The 6,000-nt window shown below is 40.6% G+C and overlaps 1 protein-coding gene across 1 annotated transcript in view; it reads left to right on the top strand.

The window, feature by feature from the left end:
* Positions 1-555: 555 nt before the first annotated feature.
* The window catches only part of LOC141148318 (interferon-induced very large GTPase 1-like), a 48,298-nt gene continuing 42,853 nt past the window's right edge, over positions 556-6,000 (top strand). Inside the window, exon 1 of the mRNA XM_073635645.1 lies at positions 556-602. The gene's annotated coding sequence lies outside the window, so the exon portion shown is untranslated. The remainder of the gene's footprint in view (positions 603-6,000) is intronic.

The raw sequence follows: 6,000 nt of genomic DNA, 5'->3' as shown, positions 1-6,000 counted from the left end.
GCTTGGCCAATCATCAGCCAGCAATGCACTGCGATGACGCAGTGCACTATGGGGTGTGACACGCTGCTCAAATTTGGCACGAACGCCCCGTAATGTTCGATCTTCGTCGAACAGCCGATGTTCGAGTCAAACTCATGTTTGACACAAACTCAAAGCTCATCCCTAGTGGTGAAGCAGGAGGACAGAGCTCTGGGAATGGAAAGACACTTGCAGAGACTGTAAGTAGATATGGAAATGTTTGTATGAAAAGTATCGATAATACTGATAAGAGGAAGTCTGGTAATGTAAAAATATGGGGGGTTGGCAACATTGTCCATACATACAGAATAAGAACAGATACTGAGAATTACACCCGGCATACAGGACAAGAGAAGTGGTACTGTGCAGAGTCCATACATACAGAATAAGAACAGATAAGAGGGATGAAATATTTCTCAACATAGAGTGAAAGTAACATTCCTCTGTTATCTGAAATGCTGCCATTTCCAGGAAAAGCCCCCCTCTCCTCTCCCCCCCCCCCCCCCCTCATCTCCTATATGAGGGCTGCAATTGTTTTGCTACTTCACAAGACAGAAGAACTCCGTCCTCTGAACACAGTCCAGGTAATTATAACCGTCCTTCCTATTCTGATATAATATAGAGTATTAATACTGAGTATTATTATTATATATTAGTATAATATCATCAAATCTTATTGTGATGTTTAGGAAATCTTACTGAATGAAGTGAAACCAAATTCCTCTTTGCAGAGAACAATTGAAAAAAACAGGATGCTTGCTCACACATGATTGGATATTGAAGTTTGCACAGCTTCACCTCATTCACTAAGATAGGTAAAATAAATGATTATATAATTGTAGTACTTACCCTCGAAGGAGCTGCTGATAATTGTTTTGGGTCTGCACTCTGCCTCTCAACCCCAGAAATGGACTCGACCCCCTTGGCACAACTGTATAGTAATTTTAGTGTAAGACCCAATGGTAAAAAGAAACACAGTAATAACACACTGTACTGTATATTTACCATCACCTTGGTACTCGACACTTCACCAGCTGTAGTAATAGATATCTCACACAAATTGTAAGTTAACCATTTAGGCAGTTTACTAAAAGACTTGGTTGACACAATAGACACAGTGACAACTCAAATATAAAGAATGGCCGTAAATGACAATGAATGTGTATGACAAAGCACTCAATGATCACCTGAGTAGTATATGCAGACAGGCAAAGAGTGGGACTTATGTCCAATATGACAAAGCACTTATATTGAGCACTTTCCCACTCCAACCTCAGAGCACACACCAAATCTGCAGCACAGTATTAAATACAAGGCAGCAGTGCAATACAATACACATATCTATCTCATATACTCAAGGGCTCCCCCTAGGTTGCAATACACTGTCCACTCTGCAAACCAAAGTTGTGCTGCTTTATAGAAAATTACAGTCTCTTGTCGTCTTCTTTCTTCAGCTAGCTCAAGGTATTTAGACTGCAGTATTTGTAAATCCTGAGATGATTTATAAATCCTCAGATGATTCGTTCCGCAACCATTTATTCATAAGTCCTTCAGTTTATAGTCCATGTAAAAAGATTATAGCAATGTGACCAGGTTGTATAACCATAAAATGTCCATCTACAAATGGAAGCCTTCACAAGGGGATTAGAAGCAAAATCCAGCAGGAGCTCCAGAGTATAAAAGAGAAGAGAGGCGCCTCTAAGTGTAGCAATATGTTGCTAAATGTTGTACCGTCATTAATTGTAACAATATTGCTACACTTAGAAGCGCCTCTCTTCTCTTTTATACTCAGTTGTAACATGACGCTACTCTTATATCAAGTCAAAATTTATAAATAAAAATTGCTTGTCTTGCAAAACGCTCTCAAACCAAGTTACTCTTAAACCAAGGTTTTACTGGTATAATATAATCAGATCATAAAGTTATGTTTAGGAAATCTTACTGAATGAAGTGAAACAAAATTCCTCATTGCAGAGAACATCCAATCATGTGCAGAGAAATACTGGAAAAAACAGAATTTTTGCTCACACATGATTGGATGATTGAAGTGTGCACAGCTCCACCACATTTATTAAGATCAGTGACCATTTCCATTGAAAACAAAAAACAGAACATTCTCTGCGCACGTCAGCAGAATGGCACGGCTGGGCAAATGGGCGTACCCATACGTCCCTTTAAATTTGCCGCTGTGCCATTGCGTGCACGCCGGCCGGGAGCTCCGTGAGTCGGGTCGCGGGTCCTGCAGATTCGATCGCCGCTGGGATACCCACGATCACCTCACGGAGAGGAAGATCGGTGAGATGCTAATGTAAACAAGCATCTCTCCGTTCTGCCTAGTGACACTGTCACTGATTGCGGCTCCCTGTGATCGGGAGCAGAGATCAGTGACGTGTCACACATAGCCACGCCTCCCCGCAGTTAGCAACACTTCCCAGGACATACTTAACCCCTACACTGCCCCTTAGTGTTAACCCCTTCACTGCCAGTGTCATTTATACAGCCGGCAATCCAACTTACAACAGAATAGTATCTCATATTAGTGGAATGAATACTGCCCCAAGGGCCGGATATTGCATAAATATTGTGTTTTTGGATGAAATGCGAGCCTTCATGTGTTGAATGATGAGATTGTTCAGCTTGAAATATTTTTAAAATGTGTAGAATTCTCATTTTCTATATAAATAAGCTTGAAGTCTGTTGTCGGGTACACAGCTCATACAATCACTCTGGGGAAAAAAAGCTGAAGTGTATCAGAGATATAAAAAAGTATACATAGCTAGAGCAGATAGAATGACAAGGATAAATCCTCCAGATAAATACACTATGAAATAAATTACAAAAAGCAAAAGAAGGAAATAGGAAGATATTTAGGCATAGTAAAAAAAAAAACATTTTTGTGTTAAAGGGAGGAAGCAGACCAGAAGAAATTTTCTAACTAAGTGAAAGTCCAATTTACATTTTTTATTTTTTTATTTATACACAAACAGTATGGATGGGAAAAAAAACGAATTTGTTTTTAAAAAGGCACATTTGTTGAAGGGTTAATGTCTGGAGGAGGAGGACATTATCTGCAGTGTTCTTACCTGCAGCTCTGTTTGATAAAGATTGTTGGTACAGGATTCATAGAGGAGCAAAGAATTGATGTGAATAGAATCATGTTTCATGATGTCGGCGTTCTGCCAATTTCTCCAACCCATCAGAAACTCCGATCACGTCACTTCTGGTTTATTTAAACCCTCAGCAATTGGAGATTTTGACAAATTGGTGGTTGGACACAACACCGGCAAGCGAATACAGTTCAGTACAGGAAGATTGAGCTGTTTTGACAGCACAGCGGCTAACAGGGACAATTACTGCTGGGTTAAAGAAACCAGAAGTTAAGTAGTTGGAGTTTTTGACGGGTTGGACAATTCGACAGAACAGCGGCACAGGAAAAGGGCAGAGAGATCTTCAACTACTGGAGGACAATGCTGGACTCCATGGACTAGGAAATGCACTTATTTACTTATTTTCAGACAAGGACAGTTAGCAGGGACTTAAAACTGAATAATAGGTAGATGGGTGAATTTTTTTAAAATCTCATTAAACAAATAATGTTTTATCAAATAAATTGTTAAAAAAAAAAACAGTTTAAAAAATGTTTTATAACAAACGTTATTAAAAATATTCATTCAAATACAGTGCCTTTAAAAAGTATTCATACCCCTTGAAATGTTCCACATTTCATCATACAGTAATACAACCAAAAACCTAAATGTATTTTATTGGGATTTTATGTGATAGACCAACAAAAAGTGGTACATAATTGTGAAGTGGAAGGAAAATGATAAATGGTTTTCAATTTTTTTTTTACAAATAAATATCTGAAAAGTGTGGGGGTGCATTTGTTTTCAGCCCCCTTTTACTCTTGAACCCCTAACTAAAATCTAGTGGAACCAATTGCCTTCAGAAGTCACCTAATTAGTAAAAAAGAGTCCACCTGTGTGTAATTTAATCTCAGTATAAATTCAGATGTTCTGTGAAGTCCTCAGAGGTTTGTTAGACAACCATATAGAACAAAAAACATCATGAATGCCAAGGAACACACCAGACAGGTCAGGAATAAAGTTGTTTAACCACCTCAATACAGTGCATTTTCGCCCCCTTCCTGCCCAAGCCATTTTTCAGCTTTCAGCGCTGTCGCATTTTGAATGACAATTGCGCGGTCATACAACACTGTACCCAAATGAAATTGTTATCATTTTTTCCCCACAAATAGAGCTTTCTTTTAGTGGTATTTGATCACCTCTGCGGTTTTTATTTTTTGCGCTATAAACAAAAGAAGAGTGAGAAGTTTTAAAAAAAACACAATCATTTTTATCTTTTGCGATAATAAATATCCAATTTTTTTTTCTTTAAAACAAATTTTTTCTCAGTTTAGGCCGATATGTATTCTTGTACATATTTTTGGTAAAAAATATCGAAATAAGCGTATATAGATTGGTTTGCGCAAAAGTTATAGCGTCTACAAAATAGGGGATAGATTTATAACATTTTTATTTTTTTTAATTTTTTAACTAGTAATGGCGGCGATCTGCGATTTTTATTGTGACTGCGATATTGCTGCGGACACATCGGACACTTTTGACACATATTTGGGACCATTCACATTTATACAGCGAACCGTGCTATAAAAATGCATTGATTACTGTATAAATGTGACAGGCAGGGAAGGGGTTAACACTAGGTGGTGATCGAGGGGTTAACTGTGTTGCTAGGGAGTGATTCTAACTGTAGGGGGAGGGGACTCACTAGGGGAGGAGACCGATCGGTGTTCCTCTGTGCTGGGAACACACCATCGGTCTCCTCTCCTCTGACAGGACCGTGGATCTGTGTGTTTACACACACAGATCCACGGTCCTGCTGTGTTACCGGTAATCGCGGGTGCCCGATGGACATCGTGGCCGCTGGGCACGCGCACCGGGTGCCTAGTGACACGGCGCGCGATCGCCGGCGGTGGCGCGCGCGCACCCCCTGGTGGCCTAGGAATGCGAGGCCGTCATATGACGCCCGCCCGCAACGAGAGCTGCGCCGCCTGGCCGTCAATAGACAGCCGGCGGTCAGCAAGTGGTTAAGAAGAAGTTTAGAGCAGGGTTAGGTTATAAAAAAATATCCCAAGGTTTAAACATCTCACGAAGCACTGTTCAATCCATCATCGGAAAATGGAAAGTATGGCACAACTGCAAACCTACCAAGACATGGCCGTCCACCTAAACTGACAGGCCAGGCAAGGAGAGCATTCATCAGAGAAGCAGCCAAGAGGCCCATGGGAACTCTGGAGGAGCTGCAGAGATCCACAGCTCAGGTGGGAGAATCTGTCCACAGGACAACTATTAGTCGTGTTCTCCACAAATCTGACCTTTATTGGAAGAGTGGCAAGAAGAAAGTCATTGTTGAAAGAAAGCTAAAAGAAGTCCCATTTGAAGATCGTGAGAAGCCATGTGGGGGACACAGCAATCATTTGGAAGAAGGTGCTCTGGTCAGATGAGACCAAAATTTTACTTTTTGGCCTAAAAGCAAAACGCTATGTGTGACGGAAAACTAACACTGCACATCACCCTGAACACACCATCCCCACTGTGAAAGATGGTGGCGGCAGCATCATGTTGTGGGGATTAGGAATGAGCCGAACACCCCCCTGTTCGGTTCGCACCAGAACATGCGAACAGGAAAAAAGTTCATTTGAACACGCGAACACCGTTAAAGTCTATGGGACAGGAACATGAATAATCAAAAGTGCTAATTTTAAAGGCTTATATGCAAGTTATTGTCATAAAAAGTGTTTGTGGACCTGGATCCTGCCCAGGGGACATGGATCAATGCAAAAAAAGTTTTAAAAACGGCAGTTTTTTCAGGAGCAGTGATTTTAATAATGCTTAAAGTGTAATATCCCTTTAAATTTCGTAGCTGGGGGGTGTCTATAGTATGCCTGTAAAGGGGCGC

The sequence above is a fragment of the Aquarana catesbeiana genome, linkage group LG06 (genome assembly GCF_042186555.1).
Source record: "Aquarana catesbeiana isolate 2022-GZ linkage group LG06, ASM4218655v1, whole genome shotgun sequence".
Classification (NCBI taxonomy): domain Eukaryota; kingdom Metazoa; phylum Chordata; class Amphibia; order Anura; family Ranidae; genus Aquarana; species Aquarana catesbeiana.
Note: the sequence above shows the minus strand (reverse complement) of the source record. Positions and strands in the feature narration are given on the sequence as shown.